This window comes from Euleptes europaea, chromosome 9 (genome assembly GCF_029931775.1).
Source record: "Euleptes europaea isolate rEulEur1 chromosome 9, rEulEur1.hap1, whole genome shotgun sequence".
NCBI classification, from domain to species: Eukaryota; Metazoa; Chordata; class Lepidosauria; order Squamata; family Sphaerodactylidae; genus Euleptes; species Euleptes europaea.
Genome location: NC_079320.1, coordinates 26,817,490 through 26,835,122, shown reverse-complemented (window position 1 = coordinate 26,835,122; position 17,633 = coordinate 26,817,490). Strand labels below are relative to the sequence as shown.

Genomic DNA, 17,633 nt, shown 5'->3' with positions numbered 1-17,633 from the left:
TTGCTGCTATATTTAACTTCTAGAGGGCTGACTGAGGGGGTTACTGCTCTTCGTATTCCCAGCACTATATTAAGAGTTTGAAATTTTATAAAAAATACTGTTCGCACTTTCTATGTATTCCCACCAAAGTATTAAGAGTTTGAAACGTTATAAAAAATACTGTTCGCCCTTTGTTTGGCCCCTTTAGCTGTGAAGACGTCTTCCAACCATTTATTAGCCGTGGTATCCAAAAACCCTTTTAAAGCGATGTTTTTTATGACATTTTCAAACTCTTAATACATTGCTGGGAATACAAAGTGCGGTAACCCCCAGAGTCAACCAGAAACAGTTATACCCCATGAGAGGTAGGAAGCAAAATACTCAGCATCAACTTACATTAAGATTAGGTTTGCCAGGTCCCTGTTCGCCAATGGCGGGACGTTTTTGGGGTGGAGCCTGAGGAGGGTGGGGTTTGGAGAGGGGAGGAACTTCAATGCCATAGAGTCCAATTGCCAACGCGGCCATTTTCTCCAGGTGAATTGATCTCTATCAGCTGGAGATCAGTTGTGATAGCAGGAGATCTCCAGCTGGTACATGGAGGTTGGTAACCCTAGTTAAGATTCAAGTTCAGCTTGTTCAACTTCAGGCACTGTCTCAGGATGGTGATAGCAGCCTCCAGTGGCTTAGACAATTTAAAGGTAAAGGTCCCCTGTGCAAGCACTGGTTCATTACTGACCCATGGGGTGATGTCACATCCCTACGTTTACTAGGCAGACTTTGTTTGCGGGGAGGTTTGCCAGTGCTTTCCTCAGTCATCTTCCCTTTACCCCCAGCAAGCTGGGTACTCATTCTGCTGACCTCAGAAGGATGGAAGGCTGAGTCAACCTTGAGCCGGCTACCTGAAACCAACTTCCGTTGGGATCGAACTCAGGTCGTGAGCAGAGCTTGGACTATAGTACTGCAGCTTACCACCGCACCATGGGGCTCTTCCTTAGACAATTTAGGGTAGTGTTTGTTAAGTTTTTGCAACAACAAAAAAATGCATTCGAAAATCAAACCTACTTTGCCCTCACTGTAGTTTGCCTCTTGAGTTGAGCATTCCATACAATCTCAGAATTAACAGTATTTAGAGTAGATTTGCTTCTGTGCAGTTGGTGATGTTCAGCATGGCAGTGAACCGAGTAACTGCTGTTGCTACTTATTCACAATTTACTGGATTGCTGGGTTTACATATTCCCCCAAGTGAGCATGGGCAGGTTGTGCATCATTTAAAATCAGTTAAATTTGGAGCGCATGTGCTAATTTTGTGCATGCACAGTTGACATTCTCCATGCTGATACAAAATCGGGATCTACAGGATCAAATTGCAGTTCCTGGCTATCAGTGGCAGAACGCATGCAATATTTTTTTGTTTAGAATGCTTGAGAATGCTCAGATTTGGAAGGCAGGCAGGCAAAACACAGGCTGCAGGTCTAGAAATCTAAAGGCTGGGGAGAGGGGACAGAAATGGGTGGGGGGGTCCCATTTTCCCCCAAAATCTTTTCCTGATTATTTTTCCCAATGGAAAAATTAGGAGTTGTGAGACCTGTCTCTTCAGAGATATGACAATTTGATGTAAGGATGACTACCGGATAGCACAGGTCAAAATGCTGTTTGAATCCAGCTCAAACACTGGCCTACGAGCTCTTCTATCAGCAACCTCAAAAGTGAAGCAATGACTGGAAGCTTTGAAGGGCCAGCATGGTGTAGTGGTTAAGAGCGGTGGACTCTAATCTGGAGAACTGTGTTGGTTTCCCCACTCCTCCCCATGAGTGGTGAAGCCAGCTGGGTAACCTCGGGCTAGTTACAGTTCTGTTAAAGGTCTTTCAGCCCCACCTACCTCACAGGGTGTCTGTTGTGGGGAGAGGAAGGGAAGGAGATTGTAAGCCGGTTTGATTCTCCTTTAAAAAAGGTTGAGAAAATCAGCATATAAAAACCAATTCTTCTCCTTCTCTTCCTACTCCTACTCCCACTTCCCCTTCTGGTGCCGCAACCCTCACTAGTTACCAGTACCATAGCATACTGTTTGAAGCAAAGAATTAGTTGACTGCTTGGTTAATACGTTCTTCCAGAGAGGAAGTTCCTGTGCAGAGATTCTGATTTTTGGCTGTGAAGCCTCAGGATTCTCTGTGCATCCCTTTCCTACACATGGTAGGTAGAGATTTTAAAACTGACGAGATAAGCTTCCTTAGTGGCTGCACTCCTGTCCTGTCTTGTACCATAATTGTGCCTGCGCGGCAACATCTGGGCTTCATAGCTTTGAGCCTGTCAGCTTAACATGTCTAGGGTGTGTCCAGACATGATTCTGAAGAGCTACCAGCTTTTCAACAACACATAGGAGCTGTGTGCCTTGGGCCTCACCGTTTTTCAGTTAGACTACCAGGCGTGCATGTTAAGTCTTCCCAGCTATGAGAACAGGACCTGTATCTCTTCCTTCCCAGGCACAGAGTTTAGAGGACACACCTCAACCTGAAGAGCGAGCCACTCCTGGAAGTTTGGCAAGAGCTTCTCAAAGGTGGAATTTCTTCTTAGTTATTGAATTGTGGCCATTCTCTTCCACCTGAATAGATGGAGGTGGAAAATATATTCTACTGGAGTGGCACTCGCAAGATGTCTTTGGGAGGGGCTGTGGCTCAGTGGTAGAGCATCAGCTTGGCATACAAAAGGTCCCAGGTTCAATCCCCGACATCTCCAGATAAAGGGACTAGGCAGGTAGGTGATGTGAAAGACCTCTGCCTGAGACCCTGGAGAGCCGATGCTGGTCTGAGTAGATGATACTGACTTTGATAGACTGAGGGTCTGATTCAGTATAAGGCAGCTTCATGTGTTAATGTGTACATCCCTGCTTCATAAGCTAAAGAACCTAGCGATGCTGTCCAAAGTCACAAAAATCTTTTTTGGGACAGGCATTAAAAATGGTTGCCTATACCAGTGGTTCTCAACCTTTTTCCAACCGTGGCCCCCTTCCAACCTTGTTTCCTTCCTGTGGCCCCCCTGTCCTACCGGTAGAAAGGTAGCTATTTAAGAACATAAGAAAGGCCCTGCTGGATCAGACCAAGGCCCATCAAGTCCAGCAGTCTGTTCACACAGTGGCCAACCAGGTGCCTCTAGGAAGCCCCCAAACAAGACGACTGCAGCAGCACCATCCTGCCTGTGTTCCACCTCACCCAATTTAAATGTTTTGTTTGTAAATAGCCAAGGAACGAAAAAGCATAAATAGCCACACAAAATGCACACATGCAGTTCTTATTGGGAAACTGAAATTTACAAAATATATATATATATATATACCCCACAAAAAGAGAATACAACACGCTAATAAACAACAATGTTCCCATACAAGGGAGAACAAAGCCTCTACCACTGTTTTCTATTTTCTTCACTTCTCTGTTTTCTTTTCTGTTTTCTTTTCTCGGTCACTTCTGTTTTCTTCACTTCTCACTTCCCTCTGTGGCCCCCTAGTCTCGTTCCGTGGCCCCCCATTTACACAATTTTCACCTGTGGCCCCCTTGGGATATCCTGGGGGGCCCCGGGGGGGCATATGGCCCCAGGTTGAGAACCACTGGCCTATACTACAAAACCACTTTATTTTTCATATATTTTTCTTGGGTCTGCCTAGGAGTCCAATGTTTTGTAAAAAATATGAATGCACAACTCTGCATTTGGTCATATGCAAAGCCTACTTTAAAAGTGACCGTTAACCCACCAGCATTGCAGAAGGTAGATGCATGCCCAGAGTATTTGCTAAACCTTCTGTCTCTGTCTCTTTTTTTAGCTTAGGTTAAGTAACCTATAAAGTAAGAACTCAAACCACCTCTGCTTTTCTCTTGCCTTGAAAACCCCTTCCTAGGGTGGCCATAAGTCAGCTCTGACTCGATGACACATTACACACACAAAGTAAGAGCTGGCCGTAAATATATGAATATTTTGGCAAATGTTTTCTTGGCATGCCACAGTATACTTGGAAAGTTGACTTTTTTCAGCAGAGAAGCTTGCAAAATAAAGAGCAAAGACATTGTACATAACTCTATTTTACTTGCAGAAAAAGTACTGAACACTGGGCGGGGGGAATTACCATCTTTACAAATTACCTTATGGAAACTACAAGCACACCGTTGCACAACATTGAGTGGAAAGAGGGGGTGTTGGAAGACTTTCACAATTCTTTGTCTCTGGTAAACATCCTTCTCGTGATTTCTGTCCATGAACCTTTCGCTTAGCATTAGGGCTAAGCTCCAGTTCAGCCTCCAGTGTACATGGTTACCGTTATACAGTATGGGCTTTTGGGGGTCTGAATCTGGATGTGGTGTAAGGCTACTTGCTTTGTACCTTTCCTTTGACCACTTTCTACTGGAGCAGGTCTTTGAGTAACCCACGCTGGATGTTTGGTGATGATGAGTCAGCACTCATTCAGAATCCTCTTAGTGTGAGGCCTTATATAGGGGCATCTGTGCTTTTCTTTCTTTTTCTCCCCCCCCCCCACCAATGTGATAAATTTACGGATAAATTAATCTAGTGAGGTTTCCTTCTGCTCTGGATAATTTACTTTCTTTGTCCCTATGGCTTAAGACTGTTCATTGAGATTCACAATAAGTCCTGACAGAAGTAAATATCCAGCAAATCGTGATGTTGTTCTATGGAGGCTTCAGAGACCTCGTTATGAGCCTAGGGTTATCATCCTCCATGCGAGGCTTGGAGTTTTCCCAGAATGACAACTGATCCCCAGACTACAGAGATCAGTTCTCCAGAAGGAAAGGCTTTGGAGGGCATGCATCTCTGCTGGCATACATCTCTGCTGAGCTCCCTCCCCTCCTCAGGTTGTGCCCCCCCTCAAATATCCGGGAATTTCCCAAACCAAAGTTTGCAACCCTATGTGAGCTGCTTTGGTACACCGCCTGCATTTCCAAAAGCTTAGTTTTCTTTCCCAAACTTGGACTAGAGCAAAAAGCTATGCAGAGCCCTGCCTGGACCACTTGTAATCTTTCTCAACCCCCTTAGGTTTCTGTCTATGTCCTTTCATCCTCTACTCACTCATAGGAGCTGTTTCCATACTCACTGTCTGAGACCAAATAAGGGTCCTTCTCTGCTATTTCAGATATACTCCCCAGAGTAACATACTCTGGGATTCAAAGATGACTTTTAGGCAAACTTTATTTATTTACTTTATATCCAGCTTTTCTAAATCTATGTAAAATGGATAACAGTATACATAAAATACAATAAACCAGCAGTCAAACAATACATCAGGAATCAGACTAAACAATTCATAGAAACAGCCATAAATACACTGATGTTAACTCAGAGTATTATGGGTCAAACACCCTTCAAATAAGCACTGTTTTACAGGTTGGTCAAAATGATAAAAGGAAGGCGGCACACCAGAATTTCTCCAACCACCTTTTTAGAAGAACTGCTATATTGATCACCAGTGAATGCCTCCACAGTACTTCCAAGGGCAGCCCTACATAGAGTACATTGCAGTAATCCAACTGAGAAGTCTTGGATGCCTTAATCATCATTGCAAGATCAGTAGAATCTAACTCACCATATGAACGTGGTAAAATGCAGATCTTTCAGCCATCCTTACCTTTTTCTTCAATAATAGAACTGAGTCAAGAAGCACCGTTCTGTTAGCCAAAATGCTCGGTTAAGAATTATTATATGAGGGAATTAACATTCAATAACCGGCACTGGACATAACCTGCAGGATCTAACCTGTGTCTACGGGAGTCCAAAACCGTGATTCAAAGAATAAAGCAGAGTCAATGGTTTTAGCTTCAAGGATTTACTTATTACTCGTATGTACACAGACACTCAAATAACATGTACACAACAACACAAAGAGTCTAGGAATTAAAGAGAGTAGTATAGAGACGTTTGCTAATGTGGCAGGCCCTCTGAAGACGGGAAATACTGCACCTGATCCAGAAATCGGAGACGTCCGGGGTTCCGTGGGCTAAGATACTGGGAAAGCGGGGAGAGGAAGAGGGGTTCCCGGGACTCAACCAGTGAGGCGGGAGGGGAGACTGCACAAAACCCAAACCAACAGAGTGACAGCAAGTATGCCAGGGGAAGACCTAAGATAACATATGGACTAAGAAGACCCCAGATATAAACAAAAGGTGACAATACCTTTTTCTGGGGACAGGGTAATAAGATTACCCCTTCGTGGTTCCCGCTGTGAACATTAATGGTTGGCTGCCGGGGTGGGGCAAAAGGGCAATTGAGACAAACTATTCTACTCCTACTGATGTGCGCAATTCCGGGAGGACCGGGAGTTGTTCGTAGATGGGATTAACGAGCTGGAACAAAGACGTATGCAGCTGGGTCCGGGGCGGGTCGCTTTGCATAGCCGGGGAAGCGATCCTCCATTACTGCTATCTCAATGCTTTCAGATGTGCCATCAATCATGTAGATGATGCGGGGAGAGGAGGGGGATTGATGACTACTACGTGCTCCTTGCGAAATGGCTTCTGATGGAACGGGTGCACAGGAAATGGGTTCCCTCTGGTTCACAGGAGGGGTTGACCTCTTGGGGAGGGGCCATGGCTCAGTGGCAGAGCATCTGCTTAGCATGCAGAAGGTCCCAGGTTCAATCCCCAGCAACTCCAGTTAAAGAGACTAGGCAAGTAGGTGATGTGAAAGATCCCTGCCAGAGACCATGGAGAGCCGCTGCCAGTCCGAGTAGACAATACTGACTTTGGTGGACCAAGGGTCTGATTCAGTATAGGGCAGCTTCATGTGTGTGTTCATATATGTGTGTGACCTGGCCGTGGTTCCTTGGCTGCCTGTTTTGTGGGTCAGGATAGGAGTCCTTGCAGTGGCGATTCGGGCTGGCTGTCATGTCTGAAAAGGTGGTGTCGTGCATCTGTTGGAGTTGCCATGACCAGTCTGGGAGATTGGCAACCCGTTTGCTTACAACTAAGCTCTTCACCCAAAAGGATCATTTTAAACCATCCATTGGGGTAAATCTGATTCCCTTCATCATTCCAATCATCATCTTCTCTGTCTTGTCTGGGTTAAATTTTAGCATGTTTTGCTATCTACTTGACCAGAGTAACCAGATATTGGCCTAGAACAGAGTGTGGAGGTCAGGTTAAAAAGATATGGATTTGGGTTTCCTCAGCAGATTGATGGTACCCAACCCCAAAATTATTTAGGGCCCTCATGTATACTTTTAAAAGCAATGGTGACAGGGCAAAGTTCTATAGTCCGTTTTCCTGATTGGAGGGGCCATATGTATTGGGGGGAGGGAATGAAACTACTGAAGATCTGGACCAGGAATCCTGAATTCCCTCTCTAATTGACTTAATAAGATGCCATGACTGAACATATCAAAAGTTGCTGATAAATTTAACAGTCAGCACAGAGGCATTACCCTTGTCCATCTGAAGACTTGGATCTAAAACAATTTCTATCTCATAGCCATTTCAGAATCCTCTTGTCTCAAAAAAAGGTCAGAGGAGAAACATGCTAGTTGTTCTTCTACCACTTTCAATTATCTTTCTCAGGAAAGTGAGATTTGACACTAGTGTGTAATTAACTCGGATGTTTTATCCAACTATAGCTTCTTTAAATAAAAAGTCTTACCACAGCCCCTTTTAGACCTTTTTCAAAAACTCTCCTAAAAATCATGTTCCAAAGAACATTAATGTCATCTTGGTAAAATTATCTAATTGAAAACAATTAGCCAGGAGCGATGTGGATGTGACACGTGGTAGCTCTCACAACTCTAAGATGAATGGGGCATGCCAAAGTGATGCAAGCAACCTGGACAAGAAAGTGCATCCAACACATCTGGAGGCAGACCAGCTTTCAATCTGATTTGGCATTTGGAACAGATGAGACTTTTATCGTCAACGAATCGGTCAGATATGTCACAACGGGCCACTTAAGCCTCCGCTTCAGAGCAATTGCTATTAGGTATTTACACACCTCAGATAATCGTTGTCACCTTTCGCCTAGAGTAGTACCACCAACACCATATTTCCAAAACCTGCCCAGCCCTTGATAAGGATGTTCTGAAAAAGATCAGCTTCACCCCTCCCACTAACTAACAAGTATAACTGACACTCCAGCAATACCTGAAGCAACAACGCTGGATATCGATTAGCCAACAGAACAGATGTCAAATAGTGAAGGTCACATTGGAAGACAGTTCTTTTGGTCATTGCCTTCTAGTGCCCTTAGCAGCCACACCATCTAAAAGAAGGCAACCGAGCACAGAGCCACAGATGATGCTAGTTCTGGGTTGAGTGGGGGGAGGTTTAAGTCGCTGCTGGTGTTCCAGCCATCAAGTTCAGTCATGCTGCCCAGTTGACAGCAGAGGGGATGGAGGGCAGATGTTGAAGCCTAGCCTCTTTCTGCCAAAGGGATGGGCAAAGTCAGGAGCCAGTCAGCATCTCTGCAGTTGACATCAACTTTAAAAAGGGCAGCTGTTGGAGGCGGAAGTTCAAGACATGCTGCCACTTAGGTCCATAAAACTGGCCATTATTGGCAACATTTTTTAAAGCATTGGCGCTCAAAGGAGTTGTAGTATGTGCCAAAGAATGTGACGGAACAGTTAGTTCTGAGAGTGACACACTTCTACATGGCTGAAGAAATAAAGTATACACACAGTTCTGGAAGTGAGGCGCCTGTGCTGGGCAAAGAAAATAGGTATAATGCGAAAATGAAAAGGGCCTGCTCTGGATGGGAGGAAGGAAATAGTGTCTTCAGACCAAGCCATGACAACAGCAGGCATACTTTGTTAATTTGACTGCTGTAGTCATGTTCAAGGAGAAATGGAGGGGTCAGATTTTGACAACCAGGGTTCACACAAGTAAAGAGAGCTTAGTGCGTACAAACGTGCACGTACAAACTTCCTGAATCACTGGTACTCTCACACATAAAGAGATTATGTTATCCTTCCTCATAACTCAGGTGGGGAATGTCAGGCCCGGGGGCTGTTTAAGGCCTGCAAATTATTTGGTCTGGCCCTTCATGGGTCCTAGCAGATTGCTAGCTCAGAAGGATCTAAGACTGGCGATCTGCCCCCTCCCACAGGAATAGCCTCTATTCAAGGCTGATGTGAGTTTGTTTTGCTGAGAAAAGGAACCCTTTTCCCCCTTGCAGAAGAGTCGTTATCTATGGAGCTGCTAGGACCGCCCAAGAAATGGTATTATCCCTTTCCCACCCAGGCCGTGGAGAAACGTATTCCCTCTGTACTACAAGAGGGCTGGGGGTGGAAGTGGCGACAATGAAGGGGTTAAAGGGGGCAGGGCCAGAATATGTGGGGTGGGGGTGAGTTCTTAGCCTGTGTGTCCTCATTTCATCCCTGCAGGCGGAGGTAGCAGGAGCTGGCTGTAGAATCCAGCCCCTACCATGCGGAGCAGGAGCAACTCCGGCGTGTGGCTGGACGGCTACACCCGGCTGGTGCAACAGACCATCCTGTGCCACTAGGTCACTGGTTCCCAACCAGGGGTCCGTGGACCCCCAGGGGTCCATGAGAACTAAATTAAGGTCCACGAAACAAAGTTATAAACCCATAATACATTAATATTTTCAATTAAAAGTTCTCTATTATAAAAATATATATTCAAATTTTATTCTAAGTTTAATGTTTAACTAACAGTTATGATTAAAGTTTATTTTCAAATTCTCGGAATTCTTATTTTGAACCTTGGGGTCCCTGCACCGAAAAAAGTCCTAGTGGTCCCTGGTCAAAAAAAGGTTGGGAACCACTGCACTAGGTGGACGAGTGTGCCACCGATTGGATGTCAGCTGCCTGCCTGCCCCGGGTGGGGGTCATCTGGGGCAGCTGCCTGCTTGGGGCTTGGTCGACTAATTTTTAAGTTGATAATTTTGTATGGCCCGTGAATGATGTTATAAATATCCAAATGGCCCTTGGCGAAAAAAGGTTCCCCACCCCTGTCATAATTGATCTGTGCCTTGTCCATAGTGTGAGTGTCAGAGAGAAAGAGAGAGGGTTTACAATTGGGGAAGAAGCCTTAATCTCCCCTCCCCCTTCCCACAAAGAATGTGAGCTGTCTCGTGCAGGGGGATGGAGTGCTCTTCTGCAGCCCCCAAGCCTTTGCAGCCCAGACTGTGCCTGCCTGCGGGCTCAAGCCTAGCACCAAATAAAAAAATAGCTCATAAAAACAGGGGCAATGTTTATTAGGTCAGAAAGTTTCCCCAGGCCATTGAAACTGTGCAATGATGCGTGGAAATGGGCCAACTAGGATGGTTGTATTGGTCAACTCTTTTGGTTGGATTATGTCCCAGTCTAGCACTTCTCTGCTAAATCAGTTTCCCCATTCTTCCACTCTTCTCTTTGGCTGCTGTTCATGTCTTAGGAAACAGAAACTGAACACAGGGCTTGCGGAACATAACACACAAGAAAATATATGCAATGTTAATGACCTTCCCTCGTGTGATTAATGACAACGTTTGCTTCAATTATACTAACTGTTAATTAACTATTCATTTCTATCTAATGGATGATTTCTATGAAGTCAATGTTATTAGGTGAACAGGCATACCTAATAAACACTTCTGCTTTGCAGATGGAGAATGAAGGTCTGGGTTAAAGATCGTACCTCATATTTTTTAACGTTGAAGTGGCAACAGTAAATGGATTATTTTAGAATGTTTTGCTTCTATATGAATGCAGAAATGACACAACTTTGGCAACAATTTGTCATAAATAATGTACGTTGTAATAAAGAAATGAAAGCATCCCAACGTTTCTCCTGAATCGGAGGGGTCTGTGGGGGATTTTGCCCCAAATAATGTTCTCAGTAATTTTGTCAGACAGTTCAATGACAACGAGATTGACAACAATAACTGCCAGGACATCAACTGCAAGTTACTTTGTATCCCTTGTTGTTCTTACTGCTTCCTGTTTTAGCATGTATTTGTTTTTTTATTTTACTGCTAGCTTTGTTTGTAGTGTGATCTATTGCTAATGTTCATGCTGTGGCTTTTCTGTTTGTTTTTACTTACTGTTTTTTGTATTGGGTTAGACCATCCAAACTATAAGAAGTTTGGAGGGTCTAACCTAAAAATCAATCCTATCAGAAGATTTTTTTTTCAGAATCCAGTAATACCACTCTGTTAGAAAATTCTTCCTAATGTCTAGACAGAAACTCTTGATTTAATTTCGACCAGATCCAATGGGTTGAAATTACATCAAAAGAGTGTCCGTCTAGACATTAGGAAGAATTTTCTAACAGCTAGAGCGATTCCTCAGTGGAACAGGCTTCCTCGGGAGGTGGGGAGCTCACCTTCCCTGGAGGTTTTTAAGCAGAGGCTAGATGGCCATCTGTCAGCAATGCTGATTCTATGATCTTAGGCAGATCATGAGAGGGAGGGCATCTTGGCCACCTTCTGGGCATGGAGTAGGGGTCACTGGGGGTGTGGGGGGGAGGTAGTTGTAAATTTTCTGCATTGTGCAGGGGGTTGGACTAGGTGACCCTGGTGGTCCCTTCCAGCTCTATGATTCTAATAATAGTGGTCTTTGTGTCCAGATCCTTGTCCAGCTCTGACTCCTGAGGGATGGTGCTCAGGGCTCCCATGCCCTCCAGCATCCTTTATCAGTTGGCTCCAAACAAAGCCTCAGTCATTGGGGGAGTTTCTGTCTTGCTCTCTCTCTTGCTCCGCACCTCTTCTCTGACTGCAAGGTTTGGCCTCTCTTCCTTGGCTACCCTGCATCCTGCCATTTAAAGGATTTCCAATGGGCGGGGCAGCCCTGGGCTGATTTAAAGCCCCATGAAAGAACCACAGAGGTGGTTGGATTCCTCGTCTAGAAGAAGAAGAGTTGGTTTTTATATGCCGACTTTCTCTATCACTTAAGGCAGAATCAAACTTGCTTACAATCACCTTCCCTTCTCCTCCCCACAACAGTCACCTACCCTGAGGGTAGGTGGGGCTGAGAGTGTGACTAGCCCAAGGTCACCCAGCTGGCTTCATATGTAGGAGTGGGGAAAACAATCCGGTTCACCAGATTAGCCTCCACCGCTCATGTGGAGGAGTGGGGAATCAAACCTGGTTCTCTGGATCAGAGTCCACCACTCCAAACCACTGCTCTTAGCTACTGCACCACACTGGCTCTCCCTTCATGTGTTCTGGCCTCCCCTTCTACCTTAGAGGGCCTCTGCTCTGGCCCACACTGGCCAGCATGGTGTAGTGGTTAAGAGCGTTGGTTTGGAGCAGTAGACTCTGATCTGGAGAACCAGGTTTGATTCCCCACTCCTCCACATTAGCAGCGGACTCTAATCTGGTGAACTGGGTTGGTTTCCCCACGCCTCCACATGAAGCCAGCTGGGGTGACCTTGGGTTAGTCACAGCTCTTAGAGCTCTCTCAGCCCCACCTACCATTGTCTGTTGTGGGGAGAGGAAGGGAAGGTGATTGTAAGCCAGTTTTACTCTCTCTTAAATGGTAAAGAAAGTCGGCATATAAAATACCAAATCTTCTTCTTTTAAGGGGATGTCGCTGGCCTCATCTGTGGGGATTGCCTGCAAGCAGAGCCCTTCCTCCTTTCTGTGCTGAATGGAGGACATGGTTGACATGGGGATCAGCCCAGCCCAGCTTCCCCGCGCTGTGGCCCACCCAGCCCTTCCTTTGCATAGTTGCTTCAGCCATCTGTGGGGCCTGCACTTTCCACCTGGGAGCCTCTGTAGGCCCAAGTTCAGGGGTGTTGCCCTCAACCCAGGACAATCCTTTAACTGAACGAGTTATATTGATATACCCTCATATTACAGATAAATTATCTTCTCTTTGTGCATCTTGTCTGTGCATTTATGAAATAATTACACCAGGAATGATGACTAAAAGTCTTGGTTAAAGAGTGAAAATGGCTGATATGACTTGGTAAAGGAAAGGTCTTTGCCTGCTTTTGGAAAAACCACTGTGTATTTCTTTCCAGCTTTCTGACAACATAATGACATTTTTTTTTCATTTATAGTCTGCCCTACTCACTGAGACATTTGCATGCAGTTTGGTATGAATGTTGACATCCAGTATTGCATGTATCTCACAACAGTGGGGCAATCTGTTTACACAAAATATGTTTTAAATAGCAAATTAACCCAGTGTGGCCTCTACAAAAATTGGTGTTAAATGTTTACTATTAATTCAGAAAGAAAACTATGGGGGTAGGGTACATTTTGGCATATGTTTATAAAGAAGATTTTGAAGCTCTTTGCATATACCTCTGTCTGTTGGCTATCATCATTTCCATAAAACTAAAAGCATTTATAAATTGGAACATCAGCAACCAGATATCTGAACTTAACAATAATTTCTTTTGTGCAGTATTGACATCTTAAATCTTTAAGAACAACATAAAATCCTATCTAAATATAATGATAGGATTTTATATTGTTCTTAAAGATTTAAGATTTCAATACTTCACAAAAGAAATTGCAAATACATCCTGGTGTTTACCAAAGACAGTCACCCTTTCATGTCTGTAAACAGGACTCCTTTAAAAGAAATTGTGGTGTGTGTTCGACCTCATGTTTTATGACAATTACTATAAAGCTTAGTTCTATAAATTTCCTCAGTATTTTACCATGGCTTCATGTTTATTTATTGCTTTAATATCCTTCTTTTTTTTTCTGCTGTGAAACTCACGGGAATTTACGCCGGGTTCTGAGGAGGTGACCCATTAAGACACTGACCAGACCTCTACATTAGTAGCTACAGTAAGGTTGCTGTATTTTGGCTCCTCCAATAATGTCCTGAAACCACAGAGAAAGTCTAGAGAGAGTGAGAGAGCATGTAGAGGTGGAGCATGAGTAGACCTTCCTTTTATCTTTATAGTGTTCTGTCTCTCTCTCTCTCTCTCTCTCTCTCTCTCTCTCTCTCTCTCTCTCTCTCTCTCTCTCTCTCTCTCCCCCCCCCTTTTTTTCTGATGCCTAAAATGGCATTCTTGGAGACAGCAGTTCCTCTCTATGACTGACAAGAAGCACCCTTTCCTGAGCAGACAGATTTTCTCCATCTTTGTTTCTCTCAGTCTCCACAAACCCCTTCCACAGGCTTTTGTCTGTTGCTTTTTTTTTTTTTTTTGTCCTGTTCTCCTCCACAGGCGTCGTGACAATATAGATAAGCGAGGTACTCACTAGTTACATACACACTGTGGTTGGTTAGTACCTGGTCACCAGTATTCCCCATAATGGTTCTTTTGTTCTGTTCACTTTTCCAGTGCTGTCGTCAATTAATACCATAATGCCCCATATGTCTTCTACAGCACATTGTGTTTGCTGTTTATATGGTCTGGCAGACCTCTGGTCTTGCAAAGATAATGCGGGTAGGCAGATAATGTCATATTTATGACCTTTAAAAGTCAGGAAGAAATAGCTAATTAGAAACTTGTGAAGTGACCTAATATACTAATTAGATTAAATATAGTTGCTGACCTATTTGAATTAATTCAAACACAGCGTAAAGTTGGGAATCGCTTTGGTTCCATTTTTTGTTAAGAATGCACAGGCTGCTCATTAAAAACTCAGACTTAGATGGGATCTGAGATTTATGCAGTAACACCATGCACTTGAAGTCCTGTTGTATCCAACTGTGACAGGAGAAAAAGAAGCAAAGTGTCATCACTTTATATGTCTTAGGCAGATTTATTTGTAAGACATTCATGCCGTTCCATATCAGAGCCATTCCTCAGTTGGTGAATGTCGAAAAGTTGGTGTATCTCATTGGACCAACCATGGAAAAAACATTTACAAGTAATGCAGAGGTCCTGGTATGGATAAAGAGATTAAAGGTAAAGGTAGTCCCCTGGGCAAGCACTGGGTCATTCCTGACTCATGGGGTGACATCACATCCTGATGTTTACTAGGCAGACTTTACTAAGGGGTGGTTTGCCAGTGCCTTCCCCAGTCATCTTCCCTTTACCCCCAGCAAGCTGGGTACTCCTTTTACCGACCTCGGAAGGATGGAAGGCTGAGTCAACCTTGAGCCAGCTACCAGAAACCGACTTCCGTTGGGATCAAACTCAGGTTGTGAGCAGAGCTTTTAGACTGCAGTACTGCAGCTTACCACTCTGCGCCACGGGGCTCTCTGGATAAAGGGGGGGGGATTAAAAACTTGAAGTGCCACCCACTCTTAAACTTGTGGATCCACTCTGAGCAACTAGGAGGGGCTGCTGCAAGCCTGTCACTGTATTTTTGTCCCGAGTCTGTATTAAACATAAGGTTTTTAAAAATACATTGTTGGAATGTTTGAGCTAGAACTCTATTAGCTGGGTTTTGAAGTAAGGCCTAGTTTAAGGGTTAGACAAGTTAGACATGTATTTTTTTTTTCTTTTAATCCCAAATACTTTCTGTTTAGGCTACTCCCAATCTTGGTAAACAGTAATGTGGGATTTTGCTTATTTTACTGTTCTGTTCTCTGCCTATGAAGGACTGCTGTGTGAGAGCCATTAGAACAAGTTACGCTATTTCAGGAAATAAAATAGGAATCCAGTGGCACCTTAGAGACCAAGAAAATTTATTCCTGCATAAGCTTTCCTGAGTCAGAGTTAGAGGCATTTCCTGAGTTAGAGGCATTTATTTATTAGCATCTATAGTGTGCAAGGAATAAATTTTTATCAGTCATTAAGGTGCCAATGGGCCCTGGTTAGTTTTGCAGCTACAGGCTAACGCAGTGACCCAGCCAGTATTTCAGGAGTATCTGGATGGAAACAGAATCCCCAGGGCTTGATTCCTAGCCAAAATCTTAATTGCTTCTGTCTGTCTCTCACATTTTCTCCCGCTTTTCCTCCAAGGGACTCAGGTTGGCTTGTGTAGTTCTGCCCTCCTCCACGTTCTCCTTGCAAAGAACCTGAAAAATTGGTTAGACAGAGCAAGAGTGACTACTCCAAGACCACTCAGTGAACTTCATCGCTGAGTGGGGATTTAACAGAGGTCATCATTGTCTGATATTAATCATTACACGATGCTGGCTCTCCTTTTCTAGATAGCTGTTGGCCTGAATTTAAAAAAAAATGTAGCTGGTTTAGCACATTCTCTTTTCGAATGCAATTAAGTTACAGACAATATGGGTCAGGGGGAAGTGTCATAATCTTCCTGAGGACAATCCCGCCTCCGTGACACCCAAGATTCGTAACAGAGTGTTCTGTATAATATTCTCCTGATTATCCTCCATACTGATAGTGTGCTGTAGAAGAACCAGAAATAAATACATTGGATGCTGTGATAGAGGTCTGGGTGGCATGAATAAATATAATTAAACCAAGATCCCTCATGAAAGCGATCATACCACATATTATACAGATAAGTTACAAGTTTCAAATTACCAGCCAATTTGATCGAGGTAGAGTTCTTCTACTTGCTCTTATGCTCAAAGGTTTAGTTTAGAGCATGAAAGAGTAACATATGAACAGACAGAGGTGTCTTATACTGAGTCATGGCATTGGTCTTCTCTGCCTGGCAGTGGCTCTCCAGGGTCTCAGACAAACAAAGGTGTGATGGACAGGGTAGGTTCGGCATCTCCCTAAGAGCAACCAGTGAGAGCTAACAGAATGTTGCGGGGAGAGAGAGATGGAAAACAGAAGTTGGGAGTTGGCAGCTAGGGAGTGGAGAGGGGAAAGAAGATGGCTGAATCTGCTTGAGTGAAGCTGAGGCTGAAGCTAGCTGACTAAAAAGAGTCGGTTCGTAACACAAGATCCAAGATACTGGGACGGGAAACAGTTCAAAAGTTCGATGTGAAATGAAACAGTGTACTATCTACCTTACTTTCTCCAGTGTTATGTTCATACCATATGTGTGTAAAGTGCCGTCAAGTCACAGCTGCCTTACGGTGATCCCAGTAAGTGGCTTTCAAGGCAAGTGAGAAGCAGAGGTGATTCTCATTGCCTTCCTCTACAATGTATTCCTTGGTGGTCTCCCTTCCAAGTACCAACCCTGCTTAACTTCGGAGATCTGACAAGAATGGGCCATCTTCACTCCTGTTCATACTATAAATAAAAGTCAAATTCTTGTTTTGTTTAACCCTGTGGGCTTAGTGTTTCAGAGAAAGAAGCACGCTCGTGCATGTTAATATCTTGGTCTATATACATATATATATTATAGGATATGAATAAATGGTGGCAGTGTGTGAATGGAACAGTTTTTGAGCCCCCAACCCAACTCTGTGAATGAGGACCTATGATTAAAGGGGGCTTGTCTACCCTGTCTGCAGATGTCTCCATGAGTGAGAGAGAGGACCTGAGGTGTGAAATGGTCATTGCTCTCTATAAATTGCGAATGGTGGGGAGTGTAACATCCTGACCTACATCTGCCCTGAACCCTACAGAGAAGTGGAGAGGGTGGTGGACACTCTGCGTGAGGGGGAAGGGGAGGGAGTCACAAAGGGTCTTTCCAACTGCTACATGAGATCCTTTAAGTAGGTACGGCCAGCAATTGAACTTGAGAGCTTCTGCATGAGAAATGTGTGCTCGTCTAACTACCCATAACGCTCTGTAAGAACAACCGATATTAAGACGCACCCACTTGAAGCACGTTCCATTCTTCCTGACTGGAATGAAGAGAACAGTAACTCAAATCGATACTGAACAACCTGCTCTTGAGGCAGATCATTCTGTGGTGTCTGGATTAATCCTATCCACTTCAAAGATGCAAAA

The 17,633-nt window shown here is 44.2% G+C and overlaps 1 protein-coding gene across 1 annotated transcript in view; it reads left to right on the top strand.

Annotated features, from left to right (window-relative positions):
• The window catches only part of ELOVL6 (ELOVL fatty acid elongase 6), a 78,731-nt gene that overhangs the window by 49,915 nt on the left and 11,183 nt on the right, over positions 1-17,633 (top strand). The window lies entirely within an intron of this gene.